Source organism: Electrona antarctica, assembly GCF_951216825.1.
Source record: "Electrona antarctica genome assembly, chromosome: 22".
NCBI classification, from domain to species: Eukaryota; Metazoa; Chordata; class Actinopteri; order Myctophiformes; family Myctophidae; genus Electrona; species Electrona antarctica.
Genome location: NC_136805.1, coordinates 12,775,099 through 12,781,126, shown reverse-complemented (window position 1 = coordinate 12,781,126; position 6,028 = coordinate 12,775,099). Strand labels below are relative to the sequence as shown.

The following is a 6,028-nucleotide window of genomic DNA, read 5'->3' as shown; positions in this document are numbered from 1 at the left end:
AAATAATAAAAAAAGTTCCCCCATTCTGTGTTTCCTAGAACTAGAGGTCTGAAAAAAATCATTAACATGGTGAAACACATGTTAATGATTTTTTTCATAATTACAGTTCTAGGAAATACAAAATGAGGGGACTTTTTTATTATTTCAGCAGCTCTAAGGTATATTAATGACATAGTAAAATGTTGAAAATGGGTGGTTTTCCCCTTTAAGTTAGACTGCATGTCTGGAAATGCTCCTCATTGTCAACCGATATTAGTGTACGTTTCTCACAATAATCACTCGGTTGGATGCTTGAGCTGAAAGAGACTATTCATTCAGTTACCTGCAATTAAAGCTGCAATACTATTTAATTCCCAGCGTATTATAATGTTTTGGACCGCAGCGCGGCAACACACAGGCATCACAATAGAAAAAGATGCTGCGAGGCGAAGATGAAGGCACGTTCCTCTGCAAGTCCCAGTTGTGGACACTTTTCGTATAATCCATCGCAACACCATAGCAGCACCAAGCATTCCCTAGTGAAAGATGCAAAAGATTAAAAAGAAACAGGGGTTTATGGGGGGGAAAAAAAATAAAGGACCAGTGGTGTCTGACAGGCTTTTAAATCTAGGACAGCCATCCCAAGGAGGGATGCACATACTCATGGCACCAACATAAAAGCACAGCTTTTCAGCGTGTTAACAGGGAGATGGCCCTACCAGGCCATTAGTTGGATACTGTTCTCATGGCCTGTGAAGACATCTTGCAGCACCCCATATTCCTACCAAACGCAGTGGGGTTTTAAACACTAATAGTCGTCTTATTGTGCACCAAAGATATTTACTCTGGTAGGCAATTGTTTCGGGCTGTCAGAAAAGGAAAGGCTCGTAGGGGTGGGATGAGAACTTTCTCGTAAATTCGCTGGTTGCACTCTTTCATATTCTGTCCATCCGGTATTGGCTCGGAGTGTGTGTTGCTACAGTTTTAACTGTTCATTTTAAATCAGAAGTGAACATCTGTTCAAGCCAAAACAAATCGCATGGAGAATAAGAAATAGAATGAAATGGGGGGGTCGGCTGGATAGAGCTTGACAAGTGAAGGGGTTGGGACAGAGGATTTGGAGCAGAGATTGACTCAGAGATTGAGCGGAGTGAACCGGGCCAAAGTGTGGTGGTGTCATTCAAAGGCCCTCCTGTGTGGATACGGCAGATAACCACAGCCGGAATGGCTCTCCCAGACCCACCTTGAGAAAACAATACCATATGTGCCGGCTTATTTACGAAGTGCTGACACCGGGGGCCTGAAAGAATTAGTATTCTGTTAGGTAAATGTTTTCCTCTGGGCTCCACTCTCTGCAACAGCTTACAGATGTTTCAGCCATGCACGTCTCCCCACCGTACCATGAATGAAAAAGCATGTGCAAGCCCCCCCCCCCCCCCCAAACCCCAGCCAAACTGACAACAGTGATCTACGACTTTTTAGCCGGTGCACTTTGCAAAGTACACTGTTCTACCCCCAGCATCAGCCAAGGTTTTTCCTTGACAGAGACACTATTTAGTTGCTGCCTCAACTCCATCGACTCCGGCGCATATCGCTCGCCACATATCCGTCAGGTGGGCTGCGCGCCAGCGGCAGATGTGCTGGCAGAGATGCCGTAAACACAGCGGGGTAACTCCCTCTGCCTGTGATAGAATACTGTTAAACACAAGGTGATGGAGGGGTTTGTCCAAGCAGATTTTAATGCACTGACTGCATGTGCCATGGCTGTTTTTACCCACGTATACAGTACATATTGTTTTGTCTTAATTGTATTTGTTTAGTAATGTCCACTTGTCTGTCTTTTTTGTGAATCTGTGTAAACCTCTTGGCCTCTTTGGCTAGTCTATTCTTGTATTTACTGGTTAAATGTTTTGATAATAATAGTATGTCAATAACTCACTGTCGAGATAGCTGGGAACATGTTTTAGTTGTTCTGAGAAGAACGCTGAAAGATAAAGGAAGGAGGTAGTAGCTGAAATCATGTTTTAAAAAAACAAAAAACAAACACTCAACTATGTAGAAAGGAATTGTTTTTCAGTTTATGCTCTTTGGGTAAATCATAAACTGATTTGACAAACCGGAGCCATTTTCCAGTGAGTCATCATCAGTCAGTTTCCCTGGGTGGGTGACTGGGAGACGAACGCACCAGCATGTTCTGTCTGCTCTCCGTGTCCTTCAGCAGACCCCCCCCCCCCACAGGGTTCAGAGCAGAGTGAGTAGTGGAAATGGCCCTTGTTTTTTTTCATGATTTGGATGTACTTCTAACAATTTTTGGTTGGGTGATTTATAACACATTATTCTGTGGCGTGACAAGCTGAGAATATATATTACTACTTTACAGGGTCTTTAGGAACGACTTGGCTGGATTTCTTCGATGTCTATACCCTTTTCCCCTGATTATTCTCAATTATTCTGTAGACACACACACGCACACGCACAGACAATCTTGTTGACAAGGACCGGTGTGCTGTAGGTGTCGGTGACTGATGCTGTGTCCTGCTCATCTCCCGGCCTTGACTCCCATTTATTAGTGTAGAAATGGTCAGGGAAGGAGAAGGGAGATGGGGAGGAAAACACGGTTATCAGCAGGCCAAGATAACCCCCCCCCCACACCCACACACACACACACACACACACACACACACACACACACACACACACACACACACGCACACACACACGTACCCCTGACCCCTCCAGAGGTATAGCAGCGATAGAGAGGCGACGCAGCCGGTGGACAAATAGAAAGATGCTATCAGATCCTCACGCTGAGCCCAGCCAATCAGCCCGCCCGAGCACCCAAGCTTACTGGGACATGGGAGATGTGTGGAGAAAGAGACAGAGAGAGAGAGAGAGAGGCAGAGAGAGAGAGCGGGGCCAGACCATCTCCAGTCAGCCCCAGCTCCTCCTTTGAAGAGCTTCATCCCAGAGGGAGTCGGGGTCTTGATTGCCTTGTAGAGCAGGAGGGTGCCAGGTGTAGATGACTGGGATGGGTTGGGTAGGGGTGGGGGGTGGCGAGGTTGGGCGTTTAGGTGGACAGCAGTTCCTCTTGACAGAGGGATGGACCTGGCTGTATTTTGAAATGTGTTGATGAGCTGCCACGGGAGAGATACAGCTGTGGTTCCCAAACTTGTCCATGCCTAGGACCCACAAGTAGCCATAGCCTTTGGCTGCAGCCCACCTATTGCGACATGACTTCAAAAAACCTGACCATACATGAATAGCCACTGATCTGGACAGTTTAAGCTTTTGTTTTTCCCTTTTTGGTATTTTATTCTTAATCCCTGTGTGTGTGTGTGTGTGTGTGTGTGTGTGTGTGTGTGTGTGTGTGTGTGTGTGTGTGTGTGTGTGTGTGTGTGTGTGTGTGTGTGTGTGTGTGTGTGTGTGTGTGTGTGTGTGTGTGTGTGTGTGTGTGTGTGTGTGTGTGTGTGTGTGTGTGTGTGTGTGTCTAAGAACCAATTATCGTTACCTCAGTTATAAACATTGCATCTGTGTACAGTATGTATTTATTTAGCATCACTTTATGTCACGTTTATGTCACGTTATTGAATTATTCCTGAATAGTAAGAGGCCGCTACTGTGGTTTCTAATTGGCCATGAATTGTCAGGGTCATTTAGGGTGTTACAGGCACCATAGCTGTCCCCACATGGGACTTACAATAACCTTATTAGTGGAGTCATTCATTATAAGACCAATAGAGCACATTTCGTCTATGGCTTTCCCTTCAGGAGATGTTAGTGCTCTCTGGGCGATCTGCTCTATTGCTTTTCAAGAAGAAGTTTTTTTTAATAATATGGAAAACACACTTGAACACAATTTACTGCCCACAATTTTATGACATTATCCCCCTTTCCTTGCAGTAATTGTCGTTTTCCCAGTTCTCGTCACTTGAAGGAAATGTTCGCAATTTATTTTTCATTTTCGGGGGGGTAATGGCTTTTGCGGATGTCTCTAGCACACTCTCAGGTCTTTTTAATCGACCATGTGTCTCTTTACGGAGAGCGCTGTGATTGTAACTGAGCATAACTCAACTCTGGGTAGTGTGATGAAGTCGAGTCAAGTTCTGCCTTGAAATTAAACACGATGATGAGGAATGTTGTTTCGTTTGGAGGATCTTCATCTTTCGTGTGTTTTTTTGGTCTCTCTCTCTCTCTCTCTCTCTCTCTCTCTCTCTCTCTCTCTCTCTCTCTCTCTCTCTCACCCTCTCGCTCCCTATGGGTTGATGTAAACTTCTCTCTGTTCATCTGTCCCTGTCCTCATCTCTTACAGTCATTATTTTCTCTTTCACACTGTCTGTCTCTGTCTCTCTCTTTCTCCTGGTTTTACAGTTATTTTATGGCTGCATCTTTCTCGCTCTCTCTGTGTTTCTGTCATTTTCTGTCTGTCCCTGTACATATGGCTTGTTGATGAGTTTGGAGGAGAAGACGGGTGATGCGATGCCTCATCAAACACAGCTGGCTGTGTCTTTCACTGGGAGAACGCATTCTGTATGGAGCGTCACACCACAACACCATCACTTGTCTCTCCTACTGTCTGCTCCATGTGTGTGCACAACATCTAGAGCAGGTCGCTTTTTAGGCCCAGAACACAGATACAGAAACTCTTTGTCATTACTCTTTTGATCATACCTTTATAGGTGAAAATGTGTAAATAGCTATTTTTTATTCTGAATTTTACAAAAGAGAGAGAAAAAAAAAAGCGCAATGCAATGAATTTTGAGCTTGTAGTGTAGAATTAGCCTCGGTACACAGGCTTTTCTTTTGAATTCGGTTAAAAAATGAAAGCCTGGGGAAACCCATTGGAAAGTCTGGCATAGGAAGTGGGAGCCAACTTGTATTTGGCTAACCAATAACAGTGCAGAGGGGCGTCGCTCCGAATTTGGTCAGTGTTCTCCGCTGTTTTCTACCATAGACCTATAAATGTAGACGCCTCTTCCGGCTCTGGGGCGTCTGTATCTCAATGGAAGGAACATGGAGGCGATATTGGCAATCTTTCCCGAGATTCCTTCGAAGCATATAGCGGAAGGAAAGCAGAAGAACGGAAGGGGAAGTTCGGTAGGCCAATCAGAGGCAATCAGAGGCTCCTTCTTTCCCAGCGGCACTTGCTTTGGTAATGTAAACGGAAGATCCCAGAAAAGACGTGATTTGATTGGCCAGTAGTCACTTGAGTGGCAGCGACCGGCAGCGACACAGCTTTACTTCCTCCTCTCGTTGCAGACAGGTCGCTCCAATGAACTTCAGCGACCAATGAGGCATCTATTTTTTAATATCTATGTTTTCTACCAGGTAGGGGAGGGGTGGAGGGGGGCGGAGGCGGGCGCTCAGTAGTTGTTTGTAGTCCAGAAATCACACTGGCTGGGCCAGGGTAGTAGATTGTCTATTAGTACAAAACAGGGCTTAAGTAATAATAATCACAAAACCAAGTCTACAGTATGTACATTTTTACCTGTGTACGTGGCGTGCATTGACCATCTCATTGTTTTCCACACAGGCTGGGGTAGGGGCGGGGGTTGTTAATAGCATTACCCGAGCTTACTTTTCTGTTCACTGGCTTGTTCGTTCATAAACCTGATGGAGCTTTACGCATTCTACTGCCTTTGGCTCTGTGGCTACAAAGCCACACATACTGATTTATTTTTCATCTGCCACAGTAACCTTGATCGGTTGTTTTTGAATAGCTGAAGTGTAAAATCTAGGGCTTGAATTGTTAAAGGGATCGTTTCTTATTTTCAGTTTTCTGGCTCAAACAAGTGCTCTGATTTGACTGTGGTCTGTGAGGTAAGAGTCCACAAATCCCATATATGACAGGAATTTGCCAGCAGATGTCACTGTTTAGGGATTTTGCCTGTTTTCATTGCAGCTCAAAAGGCTTCAGAACACACAGAGAAAACCCCAGGCCACAGAAAATCCACTGAATGTTCAAAGTTCAGGTTGTGGGTGTAATTGAGGTCATAAAACCTAAAAGAAATACGAAAAATAAATGAAAAGTAATGTCCTATTAATTAATCAA

General features: G+C 44.8%; 1 long non-coding RNA gene across 1 annotated transcript in view; it reads left to right on the top strand.

The window, feature by feature from the left end:
* Positions 1 to 6,028, top strand: part of LOC306915412 — an 88,083-nt gene that overhangs the window by 33,351 nt on the left and 48,704 nt on the right. The window lies entirely within an intron of this gene.